Source organism: Lolium perenne, chromosome 4, assembly GCF_019359855.2.
Source record: "Lolium perenne isolate Kyuss_39 chromosome 4, Kyuss_2.0, whole genome shotgun sequence".
Taxonomy (NCBI): domain Eukaryota; kingdom Viridiplantae; phylum Streptophyta; class Magnoliopsida; order Poales; family Poaceae; genus Lolium; species Lolium perenne.
This window is the reverse complement of record NC_067247.2, coordinates 259,365,997-259,385,662: the sequence shown is the minus strand read 5'-3', so window position 1 is coordinate 259,385,662 and position 19,666 is coordinate 259,365,997. Positions and strand designations below refer to the sequence as shown.

Here is a 19,666-nt window from a genome sequence, read left to right as displayed (position 1 = left end):
AAACAAATGGTACATCTTTTTGAAGAAGATTAGTAAGAGGCTTTGAAATCTTAGAGAAATCTTTAATAAATCTCCTATAAAACCCAAAGATGACCAAGAACACTACGAATACCTTTAACATCCCTCGGATAAGGCATCTTCTCGATTGCTTCAACTTTAGCTCTATCAACTTCAATACCTCTCTCAGAAATTTTATGTCCCAATACAATTCCTTCATTAACCATAAAGTGGCATTTCTCCCAATTAAGAACAAGGTTAGTTTCTTCACATCTACGCAAAACTTTATCAAGGTTTCTAAGCAACTATCAAAAGAATTCCCATAGACAGAAAAATCATCCATGAATACCTCTACAATACTTTCACAAAAACCATGAAAAATAGCAGACATGCATCTTTGAAAAGTAGCAGGAGCATTACATAAACCAAAAGGCATGCGTCTATAAGCATAAGTTCCATAAGGACAAGTAAAGGTGGTTTTCTCTTGATCTTTAGCTTTAACAGCAATTTGTGAAAACCCAGAATAACCATCAAGAAAACAAAAATGAGTATTTTTAGATAATCTTTCTAGCATTTGATCAATAAATGGTAAAGGGTAATGATCTTTCTTAGTAACTTTATTAACTTTTCGAAAATCAATGCACATTCTATACCCTACAACTACTCTTTGAGGAATGAGCTCATCATTATCATTAGGCACAACAGCCATACCTCCTTTCTTGCGAACACAAGGCACAGGACTAACCCATCTACTATCAGCAATAGGATATATAATACCAGCTTCAAGAAGTCGTAATACCTCATTCCTTACCACTTCCTTCATCTTTGGAATTAGACGACGCTGAGGTTCAACAACAGGCTTTGCATCATCTTCCATATTAATAGCATGTTGGCAAATAGAAGGAGAAATCCCCTTCAAATCATCAAGAGTGTAGCCAATAGCGCCTCGATGCTTCTTCAATATTTCCAATAACCTTTCTTCCTCAATCTCTGAAAGCTTAGAACTAATAATAACAGGATATATTTTCTTATCATCAATATGAGCATATTTAAGATTATCAGGTAAAGGCTTTAAATCAAAAACAGGATCTTCCTTTGGTGGCGGTGTTGTACCCAAATCTTCCACTGGTAAATCATGCTTGAGAATAGGTTGGCGAAGAAAAATTTCCTCAAGCTCATCTCTTTCTTTCCTAAAAATTTCGCTCTCGCTATCCTCCAAATGTTGCTGCAAAGGATTATTAGGAACAAGAACAATAGATGCACATTGCTCCATTTTAATATCATTACTAGGCAAATCAGCTTTATAAGGAGTTTTAGTAAATTTAGAGAAGTTAAACTCATAAGATTCACCAGCAAATTTAGTCAAAATTTTCTCTTTCTTGCAATCTATAATAGCTCCACAAGTATTTAGAAAAGGTCTACCAAAGATAATAGGACAATAATCACTAGCAAAGAACCAAGTACCAAAAAGTCAGCAGGATATTTAATCTTACCGCATAAAACTTCCACATCTCGAACAATACCAATTGGAGAAATAGTTTCTCTATTAGCCAGCTGAATAACCACATCAATATCTTCAAGTTCACAAGAATCAATTTTGTGCATAATCTCCGTGTAAAGCTCATACGGAATAGCACTAACACTTGCACCAATATCACATAATCCATAATAGCAATGATCACCAATTCTAACAGACATCATAGGAACACTAGCTTGTTTGGGTTTATTAGGATGTGAAACAATATTAGAAGCATCTTCACAGAAAATAATATGACCATCCTCCACATTTTCAGTCTACAAGATCTTTAACTATTGCAACAAAGCAGGTTCAATTTTTATTTGTTCTTCGTGTTCTACAGTGTTTCTTTTCACTTTTATGAACCGCACTATTTATAACAGAGTACTCTTTCATTTTGGCAGGGAAAGGAGTTTTTTCAATATAAACTTCAGGAATAACACGATCGCCAGCTTCAACTACAACACATTTATTAATAGATGAATCAATTTTATCTTTATACGGTTCATGATACTTATCAAAATTCTTCTTTGGCAATTCATAATGAGAGGCAAAAGCTTTATAAAGATTTACAAACAACTTGAGAATCAAGACCATATGTAGCACTCATATTACGAAATTTATCAAGATCCATAAAAGCTTCAATGCATTTATAATCATAAATTATACCCGATTCTCTATCCTTGTCGTTCTCCCATCCTTCGCATTTTCTTGGATCCGATCAAGAAGGTCCCTTTTAAACTCTTCTTTGTTGCGTGTAAATGATCCGTAACAAGAAGTATCCAGCAAGGTCTTGTCTTGAAAAGAAAGTCTTGCATAGAAATTATCAATAATAACATTACCAGGAAGCTCATGAATGGGGCATTTGAGCATTAAAGACTTCAATCTCCCCAAGCTTGGGCAATACTCTCTCCATCATGAGGCCAAAAATTATATATGCGATTCCGATCCTTATGAATTTCACTTGGAGGATAGAACTTAGAATAAAACCGGGGCACAATATCATTCCATTCAAGAGAATCCCCATTATCCAAGAATTTATACCAATGCGCCGCCTTACCGGACAGCGATAAAGAGAATAGTTTCTTCCTCACTTCATCCATAGCAATACCTGCACATTTGAATAACCCGCATAATTCATGCAAAAACAGTAAATGATCACCAGAATGGACAGTTCCATCCCCTTCATAGCGGTTATCCATAACACGTTCAATAATTTTCATAGGTATTTTATATGGTATCACTTCCTCACCTGGCGCTTCATCCACTACCGTTGCAGTAGTAGTAGATTTCCCAAATAGAAAATGAAGAGAAGATCTCTCCATAATGACTTCTAGCAAGAGCAGAAATAAAATCAGCACAACAAGAAAGGTTTTCCTTACCAATTCCACTTACCAATAGCGCTTCACTCCCCGGCAACGGCGCTTTAAAATAGTCTTGATGACCCACAAGTATAGGGGGTGTATCGTAGTATCTTCGATAAGTAAGAATGTCGATCCCAACGAGGAGCAGAAGGTGTTGACAAGCAGTTTCGATGAAGGATTCACTGTAAATGCTCACAGACAAGTATTCAGGGGGTTTTGATATAACAGTTGAATAAAGTACGAGTATGTAAAGTGCGAGAGTAATAATTGCAGCGAGTGGCCCAATCCTTTTTAGCACAAAGGACAAGCCGGTTTGTTTACTTATAATGACCAAGCGTTCTCGAGGACACACGGGATTTTAGTCTAGTGCTTTCGCTACATACGGCTAAATAATCTTCATTGTTGTGATAAGTGTTGTGTGGGTGAACCTATGCTAATGTACCGCCCTTCCTAGGACTAATACATACTTGTGATTATACCCCTTGCAAGCATCCGCAACTACAAGAAAGTAATTAAGAATAAATCTAACCACAGCCTTAAACTACGAGATCCTGCGATCCCTCCCCGCATCGATATACCAACGGGGTTTAGGTTTCGTCACTCTGGCAACCCCGCAATTAGCAAACGAATACAAGATGCATTCCCCTAGGCCCATAAATGGTGAAGTGTCATGTAGTCGACGTTCACATGACACCACTAGAAGAATAACACCACAACTTAAATATCACACCATTGAATATTACTCAACCATAGTTCACTACTAACATTTAGACTTCACCCATGTCCTCAAGAACTAAACGAACTACTCACGAGACATCATATGGAACATGATCAGAGGTGATATGATGATGAATAACAATCTGAACATAAACTTGGTTCAATGGTTTCACTCAATAGCATCAACAACAAGTAGAAATCGATACCGGGAGAGTTTCCCCTATCAAACAATCAAGATCAAACCCAAATTGCTACGGCGGTGACGGTGTCCAGCGGTGATGACGGCGGTGATGATGGTGGAGATGATGATGATGGTGATGGCGATGATGTCCAGCTCGATGATGGTGACGATGGCGTCGATTTCCCCCTCCCGGAGGGAATTTCCCCGGCGGATTCCTGCCCGCCGGAGAGCTCTTTTCTCTCTGGTGTTCTCCGCCCCGCAGAGGCGGCTGTAACTCTTCGCGAGGTACCCCTTCTGGCTTAGGTCTTCGGGACGAAGGGTTTGGCGAAGAAAAGGAGGCGAAAAGGGTCGTGGGCCCCTGCACCACGGCCGGCGCGGCCAGGGCTTGGGCCGCGCCGCCCTAGGGTGTGGGCCCACCCTGGCTGCTCCTGGCTCCCCCTTCTGGCTTCCTTCGTCATCTTGAAAAATAGGATTTTTGGTATAATTTCCTTCCAGAGTTGATCTTCCGAAATATTGCGTTCTGACGGTGCTTTTTCCAGCAGAATCCTGGCTCCGGTGTTCGATCCTCCAATAATGATGAAACATGCAAAATAGATGAAATAACATAAGTATTGTGTCCCAATATGAAATATATCAATGAATAACAGCAAATTATGATATAAAATAGTGATGCAAATTGGACGTATCAGTGGGAGATGTATCTCGCTCCTTGGTCCCTGATGATTTCTATTCATTGCTTGGGTATTTGCAATTCCTGCGGCTCGCAACATTGCCTGAAAGTTGCGGCAGTCTTTTTGGAGATGTCCTGATTGTCTCTTTCCGTTGCTATCGAGAAAAAAGTGCATCTGACACGGTCCATTCATCATCTCCTCGGGGGACACATAGGGTCTTTGAAACCTTGGTCCACTATTTTGCCTGTGACCGCGAGAATCACCTCTATTGTCGCCTTGTTGCTCATTACTTCTTTGGTAGTCATCTCGACTATTTCCTCCAGGATTTCCTCGGAAGCCAGCCGATATGTGACCGGGAGCGTCGTTGTTGTAGAACTGGCGAGAAAATCGCCTTCTATTTTGAAAATTTCGACCGCGATCCTCTTCTGGCGACCTGTGTCGCTTATTATATATTGCGTCTTCTCCATCTGCCCACTTGTTGGCTATCTCCATCAGTGCTGATATTGTTTTGGGGTTGGTTCTCCCTAAGTCCTCGACGAAATCTCCCCGTCGGATTCCTGCCACGAACGCGTCTATTGCTTTCTCATCAGATATATCTTCTGCCGAGTTTTTAATAATGTTCCACCTCTGTATATATTTTCTCATCGACTCGTCGTGTTTCTGTCGGCACGCCCTCAACTCTTCCAATGACGCAGGTTTCTTGCAGGTGGATCGGAAGTTTCTCACGAAAATATCTTCAAAACTATCCCAGCTGTCGATGGAACCTGGGGAAAGTTTCTTTATCCAAGATCTCGCGGCACCACTCAGGTGGACTTGGATACTTTGCATGGCTGTTGCTCTGGTTCTTCCTACCAGCTTCACCATCTCGAGATAATCAACGAGCCAATCATCGGAATCCTGCAGACCGTCGAATTTTTTGAAATTCTCGGGTAACTTAAACCCTTTTGGTACTCGAGTTTTTCGGACTCGTCTTGTAAAGCACGGAAGCCCGCACAGATCTTCATCGGCGACTTCTGGTGAATGCCGATGTTCTCTTCTTTCTTGCCGCGCTCTGTCTACCCTTACTTGAGCCGCCGTATCTCTTGCCCCACTTGTTCTTGGTGGATCTTGCACTGCAGCAGTAGGTCGTGGACTATTTTGCCTTGCAGTTCCTTCCTGGGAGGTGTAGCCGTGAATGCCGTTCCCATGACTCCAACTCCAGCCATTGCCATATTGAACAATGCTTCTCTCGGGTCTCCTGGGGTGGTCCGGACGCGAGGATGTAAGCTTGCGTTGCCATGTATCCCGCTTACGGCGTTTCGGGATGATATTTCCCCTTGTATCAATCGACATGAAAGACATGTCGAGATTTTGAATTATGTTGCCTCTCTCTCGTCTGTATATTTTGCAGCCGAGATATTGCCCTCCTCCGAGCTTCTCTGTGACTATCTCCTGAAGTTCCTGATTGTCGACTGAGCTCTGCTCGACGCCTGCTTGACGCGGATGCTGCCTCTTTTCTTCTATGCAGGGATGCTGTTTGTTTTTCCAACTCCCTACTCACACGAGCAAGTCTATATTGATAGGCTTGTAATTCCTCGGCAGTAGCTGTGGTGGTCATTGGTTCTGAACCATCCATGGCTCTTGCAGCCCTATCCCACGCTGCTTGCGGGAGTTGGACTCTTTCGCGAGGTGAGGTCCCGGCAAGCAGCGTGGGATAGGGCTGCAAGAGCCATGGATGGTTCAGAACGAGGTGAGGTCTCGAGACGATAAGATCCTTCCTTGTTGACGCTGAATCGGAATTCTCCGAACTTCATAACGATGGGCTCCTCCAGATACGCACATGCATCCAAACGGGAGGGCGGGTGAGGAATAAAATCGACTAGATCAGTTTTGTCCTGTTTACCTCGATCCATCGCATTGCTTGCTACCGACGAAGTTGATGATTCTGAACATGCCATCGAGATCAGCTCCTTGCAACCTCTAGATCCCACAGACGGCGCCAATTGACAAGGTATCAACTTGTCAATGCCTACAGATTGTAGACTAGGGTTTCGTTAGATGTAGAGGGCAAGTAGATCTCGAAGGTTTCAGCCGAAAAGTACTCGACGATGTAAAAACTAGGGTTTGAGAGATAATGATTCGATCCTTTCTGCGTCCCTCGACTCCCCCTTATATAGGAGGTGGAGCCGAGGTTTTCGTATTGTACAAGTTTACAGAGTCCTGGTAGGTTTCTAACTCCTCCCGTAAGATTACAAATAATGCTTCCTATTACAACTCTAGCTTTCCTTAACAATATCTTGGGCTTCCGAACCTTCTTATTCTTCGAGTAGTGGGCCTTCAGTAAACCCCGGGTACCCATATCGGCAGGCCCATTGGGGATGCCTATGTCAGTTAGGGGGTAGATACATGATTTGTCTGGTTTGAATATGTCCAAACCTTGCTTGTTTATCAACTTGAATGCTTACTATATGACATAAGAATGCTTACCATATGTTTGAATTTTAAAAGCATATAGTCTTCTTATGTCATATAGTAAGCATTCAAAAGTTTTTCTTTGAGAGAGTAGCATGCATTCAAAAGTTGATAAATAAGATTTGGACATATTCAAACCAGACAAATCATGTATCTACACCCCCTAACCCTAAACTCTGTCTTATGAAGTCAAGCATGAAGAGAAGTGCTATTGGGTTTCAAACATGGAAATTTCACAAACCTCCCAAAAGCTTCATTTTACAGTGACTAAGAAGGATCCAGGCTTACCTTTTCATTTTAATTTTTTAAACTTGTTTAAATCTTGATCAAACCTAGGATTTGACCAAGATTCAAATGGGCATAAAAAATCAGGAAAAAATCAAAAAATGAAAAAACAAAGCACATATATAGTCTTCTTATGTCATATATATATAGTAAGCATTCAATTAAGTTGATAATTTTAAACAAGGTCTATACATATTCAAACCAGAAAAAAGCATGTATCTACCCATGCATATATAACCCTATACTTTTGTCTTATGAAGACGTCAAGGATGAAGAGAAGTGGATTTGGGTTTCAAACATGGAAATTTCAAAAACCTCCCAAAACATGTATATATCTACCCCTAAACCCTAATCTTTGTCTTATGAAGCCAAGCATATGAAGAGAAGTGATTTTGGGTTTCAAACATTGAAATTTCAAAAACCTCCCAAAAGCTTCATTTTAGAGAGACTAAGAATGATCCATGCTTACCTTTTCATTGCCATGTTTTAAACTTGTTTTAACCTTGGTCAAACCTAGTATTTGACCAAGATTCAAATGGGCGTAAAAGTTCAGAAAAAGTCAAAAAATGAAAAACCAAAGCACACATATATATAGCCTTCTTATGTCATATAGTAAGCATTCAAGTTGATAAACAAGGTCTAGACATATTCAAACAAGAAAAATCATGTATCTACACACCTAACCATAAACTCTGTCTTAAGTGGTTTTGGGTTTCAAACATGGAAATTTCACAAACCTCCCAAAAGCTTCATTTTACAGTGACTAATTAAGGAGGATCCATGCTTACCTTTTGGCTTAAACGTTTGAAACCAAAAACCACTTCTCTTCATGCATGCTGTTGACTTCATAAGACAGAGTTTAGCTAGGGTTAGGGGGTAGATACATGATTTTCCTGGTTTGAATATGTCTAGACCTGGTTTATCAACTTAATTGATTGTTTACTATATGACATAAGAAGACTATGTGCCTTGGTTTTTATTTTTTCTTTTTTTTTTTTGAATTTTATGCCCATATATTTGAATCTTGGTCAAATCCTAGGTTTGACCAAGATTTAAACAAGTTTAAAACATGAAAATGAAAAGGGAAGCATGTATATATCCTTCTTAGTCACTCTAAAATGAAGCTTTTGGGATGTTCTTGAAATTTCCATGCATGTTTGAAACCCAAAACGACTTCTCTTAATGCTAGACTTCATAAGATCGACATGGTGTAGATACATGATTTGTCTGGTTTGGATATACCTAGACCTCGTTTAACTTGAGTGCATACGATATGGCATAAGAAGACGTACTATGTGCTTTTGTTTTTCATTTTTCTGATTTTTTTTGAATTTTGTGCCCACCCATTTGTATCTTGGTCAAATCCTAGGCTTGATAATGATTTAAACAAGTTTAAAATATGAAAATGCAAAGGTAAGCATGGATCCTTCTTAATTAGTCACTCTAAAATGAAGCTTTTGGGAGGGTTTTTGAAATTTCCATGTTTGAAACCCAAAACCACTTCTCTTCATATGCTTGACTTCATAAGACAAAATTTAGGGTTAGGGCCGGGTATAGATACATGATTTGTCTAGTTACTATATGACATAAGAAAACTATTTGCTTTGGTTTTTCTTTTTTCTGATTTTTTTTTCAATTTTGATGCCCATTTGAATCTTGTCAAATCCCAGGTTTGACCAAGATAATTTAAACAAGCTTAAAACATGAATATGAAAAGGGAAGCATGTATCCTTCTTTAATTTGTCACTCTAAAATGAAGTTTTTGGGAGGTTTTTGAAATTTCCATGTTTGAAACCCAAAACCACTTCTCTTCGTATGCTTGACTTCATAAGACAGAGAGTTCAGGGGTTAGGGGGTATAGATACATGATTTGTCTAGTTTGAATATATATGTCTAGACCTTGTTTATCAACTTTAATGCTTACTATATGACATAAGAAAACTATTTGCTTTGGTTTTTCTTTTTTCTGTTTTTTTTCAATTTTGATGCCCATTTGAATCTTGTCAAATCCTAGGTTTGACCAAGATAATTTAAACAAGCTTAAAACATGAATATGAAAAGGGAAGCATGTATCCTTCTTAGTCACTCTAAAATGTAGTTTTTGGGAGGTTTTTGAAATTTCCATGTTTGAAACCCAAAACCACTTCTCTTCACATGCTTGACTTCATAAGACAGAATTTAGGGGTTAGGGGTATAGATACATGATTTGTCTAGTTTAATATGTCTAGACCTTGTTTATCAACTTTAATGCTTACTATATGACATAAGAAGACTATATGATTTGGTTTTTCATTTTTCTGTTTTTTTATTTTTCTGCCCATTTGAATCTTGATCAAATCCTAGGTTTGACCAAGATTTAGACAAGTTTAACACGTAAATGAGTTAACTTGGATTTCCTACCCTTGAATCCATAGGAAACTTTGTTCTACTGCACTATAATAATCAATCGAGTTTTTACACCAACAGGTCTGTCACTTACGTGTGGTGCCCACGCTTGAGGTCCCACACTTCAGTGAGCACAAGTCACGTGCAATAGGTACGCAAACTCCCAGCCATCTTCTTTGTCAAGAGAAGACGCATCAGGATGCGTATTGGAAGTCTGTGGGTCCTTCTGGATCCTTCGGTTGTCCCTCTCACAAAAAAAACAAATCTCTCTCATTCTCGGCCTCGCTCGACTCGCTCGCTCGCACCTCCTGCTCACTGACAAACCCTGCACAAAAGTCAACATCATCACCCGAAAAAGGGGAGACACCATAATGCTCTCCCTTCTTCTCTCCTTCCGAGTGATCCCTCTTCCTCCGAGTTTCACTCGACGGGCAAACACCCATGTGCTGCATAGTAATAATAAAAAGGTAGTACTCGTAGAAAAATCGATATACGAATCTATAATTAAATAGGTTAAACTAGGGTTTTGCCCAATTCTACAGATCAAGGGTTCAAAAAAATCCAACTAAGGGGTTCGAACAACACGATTCTAATCCAAGAATTTTTTCGACCTAGGTCATCCAAATGGCCTCAAACTATAGGATTAGCATCTAGTGCAGTATGTGTGAACATGTATGCACTATGTGTGCTATAACTTGTATGTCTTTCAAATTTGAACCAAATTTGAATAAGTTTGAAATATTTGAAAAGGGGATTTTGGCTTAAACGTTTGAAACCAAAAACTACTTCTCTTCATGCATGCTTGACTTCATAAGAAAGAGTTTAGCTAGGGTTAGGGGGTAGATACATGATTTTCCTGGTTTGAATATGTCTAGACCTTGTTTATCAACTTAATTGAATACTTACTATATGACATATGAAGACTATATATATATATATATATATATATATATATATATATATATATATATATCGACGCGGATTTGCTACCATGGTGGCTAGCTATGCACACCTAACCAGCCATTGGATATAGTGTGCTGGAAATTGAATGGATGCAGATTCCTACTAGTCAGCTGACGGAATTTTCAACAGGCGTTACAACCGTTAGTGGTTCTGGCCGAATTGTAGTGTTGTATTGTAGAGTGTATAATCTTGGTTAGAAGGTGAAGTGTAACTTGGACTGTACTACACAGATAAATACAGTTCATATTGCACACTATTTCTACACTTTTTTCTACAATTCCATATAAGACTTGATCTGTATTTTACATAGCAGAAAGTTACATTTTATTGGAAATCAGAGGAAATAAAAAAAATTGCTGCACGGCTGTATAAGATACAACAACTAAAGATACTGCTGCAGGAGACATCAGAGGAAGCATAAAAGCAATGAATCGGAAATTTCATTGTTAATCCGGATTTTGATTCGATGGATGAGAGAGATCAGTCTAAAAGGTTTGTGTCTTACTTGTATAATCTGGCAGAGTTACAGAATTAGAACTGTCCTTGTTATAGTAACATATGGTATCACTAATGCATATAAACAGATCTTAATGTGCATTGCCTTTTTAGCAGCATGCCCTCTGGTACTTGCCTTCCTGCGTCCTGGAACTATGGAGCTGTGGAGAGGGCTCTAAGAGAAGCATCTGGCAGGGGAGAAAAATGCATATTTGAGCCAAGCATTGGACAAGTGTTTCAAACTTTGGATTGAACTGCCAAGTTAGCAACTGTACAGTGTTTAAAAGATGGTATATAATAGTGGATATAGAACAGTAGTTGTTTGTTTTGTCTTGTATTTTGATGTGGATAACAACATGTATGGGTAACTATGTGAACTGTATTTCCATGTGGATATCAAATGGTATGGATGTTTCAAATTTAACATCAGATTGTATAAAAAAAAATAGTAGTGTTGGCAGGCAGTCTATTTTGCATGATTTTGTGATAATGCCACCCTCTAACAAGGTGCTATATTTGAATGTAAAATAATTGACAAACAAATTTGTTTTAGACAGGAAATGGAGTTGAATTCTGGAAAATAAAAATAGGATGTTCATTAATTTACGAAATATGGTAATTTGAGCACAATTGTGCTATTTAAATGTCTTGTGAAAACAGTTCTGTGTTTATTTAAAAAAAACATACTATAGACAAGGTGACACGGCATTTCCTTTCAAATTGTAGTAAAATATTTAACATGTAAAAATGTTATATTATTGGAAGGCAGATTAATTTTAATCTATTTTTTTTTGCTTTAGTCTACTATAGTTTATATACAAGTTTAGGATGCGGTAGGGAAACTATGGCAATCTGTATTTGATTTTTAATATAAAATTGATTGAAAGAGATAGAAAATGTGATACAATTCTAATAATGGTTGATATTAAAAAAAAATTGTTCAACATATGCGGTACAATGCTTTGGTAGATATAACATTTGTATAACACACACTATTATGCCAATGGGTAGAGGTGAACAAAATACAAACTACTAACTTAACATAGTTGCCGTGACAAACTACTGACATGGGATTATTGAAATAACTTAAGTAGAAGCTATTCCAGATCTATTTGTGGTGTGGTAGACAAGGATTGGCACAATGTGCCTCTAGCTCTTTCAGACATCAAGTGCCTGCTCGGCTTCATCTGCTGCTTCTTCTCCACCGGCTGCTCCATTGGCTTGATCAACGACCTCTTCGTCTTGTTCCATATGCCTGCAAGACACTCTGTGCACAGCCTTCCAGTGTGATGCCTGGCAAGCGCGAGAACAGTAGAATGCCTCGCCGCAGCGGCAGCATGACCTGAACTCCTGGGCCCGAGTTTCTCTACGACCACGACCAAAATTGCAGCATAATATATGTTGCTCGCCAGGGGGGTGAAGATTGTACATGTATTGCCCTCTATGGATGTTCCTTGCATCGAACCACTCTGAAAGAAAGTGGTGTGCTTGGTCTGTACCACGGTGTATGGCAGCTGCGCGTGGACAGAGACAAATTTGGCTTAAGATGCATGCATGACGGTCAGGATCATTAGAGATGGCGCACGTTTGGCATCTGAGAGTGCCACCGGAGGAGGACAACTCCCAGGCAGTTGCTTGAAGCAGGAGCCGACGACCGTTCATGACAGAACGGCTAACGCCGAATCCGTCAATGAGACAGAAGCCTAGCTCGCGAAGAGCTTCCAGATGACCAAGCCTTGCAGCGCATGAACAAAGCACGGCCCCTGCTAATATGTTGCGGTCTTCTCTGGTTCCTCCACTGCCGTTGAACATGATGACGGCAAGTGAGTAAATGGCGTGCTGTTGTCCTGAATTGCAGCATCAGCAATTAGATCGGCTCCTCGTTCGTGTTCTCCTGTGCAGTAGAAGAGTATCTACAAGATAGATACTGGTTAGTTCAGTTAAACTTTAAATGCCTCCAACTAAATCAAATGTGGATACGGTGCTTTGTGTTTACCATGCCAAGAAAATATGAGGCACCATCATTTCCAGCTTCAGCGCAGCACTGTAGGAAGTGTTGCGCATCGAGACACCAGTTCTTTGCCCTGACGGCTATGCAGCTGGCAGATGCATTCTTCAGAACATCCTTGTTGTAACCCAGGTTCCTGAATCTACTGAACCTGCAAACATGCAGATATATTTGCGTTGTAAGAGATGGACAGCATATGTGTTCAAAATCCATGAAAAAAAGGTTTCAGATGTATGCGCACTTACGTCATCCTAGCGTTTGCTAGATCTGTAGGGGAGGAGGCTCCGGATGCCACCTTAGCTAGGATGGTGATTAGCAAATCATCGGGAAGATCGACGAATCGATCAGCTTCCTCCGGCCTGATCCTCTTCTGAGACTGCAAAGGATTGTCTGGTGGATGATATGGGTGTACACTCCGGCAACAGATGGTGATTTGACTCATTTTGCTGGAATGGGCAGTTGAGTGTTCGTAGATTTTGGAGAATTGATGTCTGGACTGTATTAGGCCTTCCGACTTCTATTGGTGAAGCGATGGGTAAAGAGTCCTTATTTGTAGGGTATGTGTGGCGTGGATTTTTGACCGCCCGTGTATCTGTATTTCAAACTGTAGAATGAAAAGGATACAGAATGCTTTACTGTAAAATGAACTGCACTTGTCTATGGACACGGCGTTAACATGCAACCGTTTGCAGTTGTGCTCTCATGTGCAGATCTGGAATGATGTGCTGTATATCCAAGGGCTGGTGAGGTGTGCATAGCTAGCCACCATGGTAGCCCACTATTTTGGATATATATATATAGGGTGACACTATTCTGAAACCGGTGCTCAAAATAATATTTTGAGCACCATCTTCCATATATAGGCGCGGACCAAGTCTGATTGGAAAAAAAGCCCACGATCCCCAGGAAACTAACCCCACCCACCACGCACGAGCTCACTCGCCTGTGCTCCCCGCCGGCCAGAACTCGCCTCCGGCCACCCCAACCGCCGGCCTGGAGGGCAACTGCGCCCCCGCTTGGATTACCCCTGCTCCGCCGCCTACAGGAATCGCGCGTCGGCGCGTCGCCACCTAGATGCCGCCGGCGAGATCCTCCCCGCGCGCCCGACCGCCATGCCGCCCGCCCCAGATCTCTTCTACCCTGCACCGCCCGAGGAACGGCCAATTCCCCGCCTCCCTCCCGCCGCCGGCCGCCCCCTACCTCCGCCCAATCCCCTGCATCTGCCGGGCTACCTCCACGTGCTCGTGCGCCGGCGACGAAAAGATTCCGCCCGGAGCCCCAACCAGTCAGCGCTCATATTAGTTCTCCCAGTCGTGGCCTGGAATCGCCACTACCAGCGCTGGATTCTACTCATTGTTGCTCCCGCTGCTCATCCCTACGTCCTGTTCCAGCGATGCTTTATTTTTTCTTCGTTTTCAGAAGGAGGTTAGTCGCAGCAATACATGTCTTCTAGTTCTATAAGTACATGTCGCTAGGAATCAAGTGCAGGAGAAAACGCAAGAAACAAAATGTTACGCTGTAAAGATGTTAGGCTGTAAAGATTCGGAGTGCAAAAGTTCGGAAAAAAAGCTACTGGGCAACATTTCAGAGATGCATATACAGACATACAAGACTTCCGCTTGGGCCGGCATGGACTCCAGCCGCCGGGCCTATGCCGCTGCCCGCTGTACGCCGCTGTTGCGCCGGCCCTCAAGTCCTGCCAACTCTGTGTTGTATCTAAATTTTCCACGACAGGCAGTACATGCAAAGTTCAGAAAAAGTTCAATTGCACGGTTTCAGGAAGCGCAAGTTCGTGTTTTGAGTTTTTGAAAAGACACAAATTCACTAGATCCCCTAATTTTCTCTCTTTGTTATTACTACAGCGTGCACATGTGTATATAGAAGCATTGACTTGTACATGTCACATTCTCTGGGGATAGGAAATATCAGTCTTCACGTATGAGCAGTCTAAGTCGTTGAATACAGAATGTTCATAGAAAAAACCACATGATGTTCTATGATAAACCTCGACCAACACACGTCTCATTCCACCGCCGCCAGCTTCCCCTACTAGAAGGACCGCCGCAGCCTCCCCGACAACCGCCGTCGGAGCCTCCCTTGGAAAGCGCCACCACCTCCCTCGCGAATCACCACCGCCCGCCGCTCCGGGATTCCACATCGAGCGCCTCCCTCGCCGGTCTTCCTTCCTCCAGCGTCGCACAATCTTCCCTGCTTCCTCGCGCGCTTCGTCCTCCAGCCTGCGTGACACCGCGGGCCACACCTTGCTCGTCGCCTCCATGCCTCCTACGAGCGCCACCTCGACCTCCCTTCTCGTCGCGCGGCGCCTCCTCGAGCAGCGGCCTCCCGGGAATCACTGAAGCCTCGCCTGCCTACGCTTCCCTGCTGCGTGCCGGCTGGTAGCCCCTCACCGCACCTCATCAACTCCAACGCACTGTTGCCGCCACGAAGCTCATCGATTTTGGCGCCCCTCCCCGCGTGTCCTCAAGTCTGGTGACCTTCGCGTGCCGCCTTAGAACACTGCCAGATGGCCGCCGGTTTCAATCCTTGTCGCACCATGTCCTCCATTCTTCTGCTCCACGAGCGATGATGCATGTTGGTTTTTTTTTTCGTAAATGGGTTGTACTGCCCAGACGCAAATGTTGTACTGCCATATTGTGTACCATTGTACATATTTACTGTAGTTTGTGTATGCCCCTGTGAGGCTGAGAGATGTATACTACTACGAATCATAAACCAGTAAAACGCAAGTCCTCAGCAAGAATAAACGCAACTCGTGAGTAGCAACACACACACAAATTCAGTAGAAGTACATGAAGCAACAACTCATCTTGTAGCAGCACACGTAGCAGTAGTCGCAAGGCATAATTATATTTTCTTGCTATTTTAAATTTGACCTAAACTTTTGCTTCCCATCTGTCTGAACATCAAAGAGGCATACAGTTGTACTTTCTTGCTGTGTATACTTCTAACAAAATCGGAATAATTTGAGTGGAAATGATAAAACAAATCAAGACGCATCAATACTTATGTTTGAAAAATGGAAGTGTGTGATTTCATGGTGGAAGTTTACTTGTACGGTTAGTGTCCTGCATCTGGTCGCCTGCTGCCGAGATGTCGTTCTCCAGCCTACACATGGAGGGATGATCTGATTATCTTCTCTATCAGCTTGCAAACTAGATCTGGGAACCTGCAGCGCAGCTTCATTTGGGTGGGGGCAAAGTTTCAGTTTAGTAATCAGCAACCTTGGTGATTGGGGTAGTGCATACCAACCAACTTCCGTTCCTTTTATGTTATCTTCCACTAGGAACACACTTATTAATTGTTGCTAGCCCACAAATGCTTGTATTTAGGAAGTATATGTATCTGTCTATGGACGGTGCAAAGAAGAAAAGTTGAGAAGTTCAATTGGCGTTATATTGAAAAGTACACAAATTTAAAATAAGTACATGGCAGTAAATTTAAAAAGTACACTAAAATAATATACCAACAAAAAAAGCTTCCGAAAAGTACACATATCAATATTTGGAAGTTCAACACTTCAAATATTGGCCAGTACACTTCAGTTCAAAACTAATTAAGTAAAACAAGTAAATTAAATACCCGCTAGGAAGTACAACCAGCAGCATCAAGAAGTACAAGACAAGTTTAACACTTCAAATATTGCATGATACACTTCAAAATATTGAGCAGTACACTTCAAATATTGGCCGAGAGGAAGTATAGCTAATCAGACTGGGCAATACATGTGTTTATACCTGGGAAATGCATGTTTTAATATCGGGGAAGTACATGTTTTTATATAGTTGTCCCCCTCTCTTGTATGATGCTACTGCTCTCCCTGAGAGGTTAATTCTTCATAAGTGTTTATTTGGAAAATTATAGACGTATGAGAGAAGTCTACATACACAAGCATAACAATTATTGAGCACCAATAGTTTAGTTTAGTTGACATGATACAATTCAGTTTCGTTGAAAGGATGCCTGGTGATAAAGTCTAAAAAAATCTTAGTTATTTAACAAACATATAATTGGTAAAATATCTCAGTTTCATAGCTCGAGCAGTACATTTAATTACACACAGATATGCACACATTCTTACCAACAAATAAAGTTCCGTGCCTGCGATATTGACCTATTGTTGGTCATCTTGGTCAAATTGCAATGGCCTTTTGACGCTGCTACTAAGCTATTTCTATTCTATATATGGATGGATTCTCTTATGATCTATTCTCTCATTTATTACAATCTCTCTTACTCTAAATTAGCACATCTGTTTAGTGCTCGGTAGGCATTTAAATCCCCATAGTACCTTACTTTTTCATTAGTTTCTTTTACTGTCGAGTGCATGTACACATGTTCAAATACTTGACGAGAAGGAAAATAACTAAAAACACACTCATGTTCCACCAGTGCATCATTTAAATAGTATTGTGAGGTACATAAATTTGATAAATAAACATGACTCATTCAGATAGTACAACTATTCGTCGCAAAGAAGTACAATTATTCAATGATATAAATGCGCAGTACAATCATTATATTATCGGTAAAAAAATCGTCATAGTCTCAGCAGTACAATCGTTATAGTCTCGACACTACAATCATTAAGACCGAAGCAGTACACATCATTATAGTCTCGATAGCACAACCATTTTAGTTTCGGCAATACAATCGTTATAGTCTTGGCAATACAATCATTTGGAGCCGAGAAGGACACATCAAACAACCCTAAAACCTTCTATTCGAGAAGTTTCAATGATTGACGATGAGAAGTAGAACCATCTAGCAGTACATCCACTAAATATAAGAAGTACAAAAAACAGGCTAAAAACCAAATGTGGAAAAATAAAATAATCTCATCATCCGCGAGGAAGTTCAAATACTTAAAGCTGAGAAGTACAACCATTCGACACAATCAGTACACCCACTTAATATATGAAGTACAAGAAACCCGACAAAATCCAAATGTACAAAAAACAAAAAAGTCCGGTCATCCACGGGAAGTACAAGCCGTGATTTCGGCAAGTACAAGCGTTGACTATAGGAAGTACAAGCACTAACTACTGGAAGTACAAAGTGTTCAAATAAAATTTTATCGGTTTTTATGAACAGTTTCGTAAAACCGTACCGAGAAGTACAACCGTATTGCCCGGGAAGTACAAGCTCACGTCGAGGGAAGTTCAACTCTCCGTTCTTGCGGGGCAGAAATCTATTGCGAAAATTAAATATAGAAAACAAATCCTATCATCCGCGGGGGAGTTCAAATACTTGACGCTGAGAAGTACAACCATTCGACATGGGCAGTACAACCACTTATTATAGGAAGTACAAGAAAACCGATGAAAATCAAATATACAAAAAAATAAAATAATCTCGTCCTCCACGAGGAAGTTCGAAGACTGAAATCTGAGAAGTACAACCATTTGACACAAGAAGTACACCCACTCAATGTAGGAAGTACAAAAAACGATAAACTCAAAATGTACAAAAAACAAAAAAACCTCATCCGCAGGAAGTACAATCAGTGATTCCGAGAAGTACAAGCGGTGACTGCAGGAAGTACAAGCGTTAATTACAGAAAGTAGAAAGTGTTCAGATAAAATTTTATCAGTTTTTCTAAACAATTTTGTGAAACCGCACGAAGAAGTACAACCGCATTGCCCGAGAAGTACAGGCTCATGTCGAGGGAAGTTCAATGCTTTGTTTTTTGCGAGGCGGAAATCTATTATGCAAATCTCATTGTTTTGATCACTAACCACCTCAACCATTGCCACCCAAAGCTTTATATGATAGATTATGAGTCTAATTTAGTTACCTACATCATTTCACAACAAATAAATGGATCTAATCCATCAAATTCAAGTCTTTATCTCGCAAAGTATACCGAAAACATTATTTCAAAACTTCCAAAATTAGTTTTAAACCGTTTAGATTTAGCAAAAATGGTAGATATGAAAAAGATGCGCCTTTTTGACACCTTTCCAACCATATATCATTTCCCTGGTTTAAATATTCCGGATGGAAATCACGTGAAAAATCATTCGATGCCCGTCACATAAAACGGGTGGACAGTAATTCGCGATATTCTCTTAAACTGTAAGGAATTAGAGAAAATAATTAGAATAAGAAAGTTGCGCCTTGTCCATAGCTTTCGAACGCCATATTATTTGCATCATTCCGACAAACGGTTGAAACAAATTATCCAAATTACTCTCCGCTCATTTTTAAGTACGTCCGAATTTCGGTATTTTCAAAATTGTTCAAAAACTGTGAGGATTTTGAAAAAACGTAAAACATGAAAAAGTTGCGCAATTTCATTATCTATCCAACGGTATATCATTTGAACATTTTGGATAAGCGACTCGAAAATCGAACTAAAAGTTCGTTTTCTGGCCATATAGAACCGTTTTTGTATTTTCAAAATTAAATTTAAACCGTGCATAATCTGCGAAAGTTGTGAACATGAAAAAGTTGCGGTTTTTCATTATCTATCCAACGGTATATAATTTGCAAATTTCCACCAAATGGTTGAGAAATTCGTAGTATAATCAGTAGCTCCGAAGAAAATGGGAAGTTCAGGTAAGTTCCGACAGAAAGGTCAACCGTTTTATCCAGGAAGTTCAACCTTGTGTC

At 40.6% G+C, this 19,666-nt stretch overlaps 1 pseudogene; it reads right to left on the bottom strand.

The window, feature by feature from the left end:
• Nucleotides 1-12,183: 12,183 nt before the first annotated feature.
• On the bottom strand, nucleotides 12,184-13,475 carry LOC127328446 (F-box protein At5g50450-like; annotated as a pseudogene).
• Nucleotides 13,476-19,666: the final 6,191 nt, after the last annotated feature.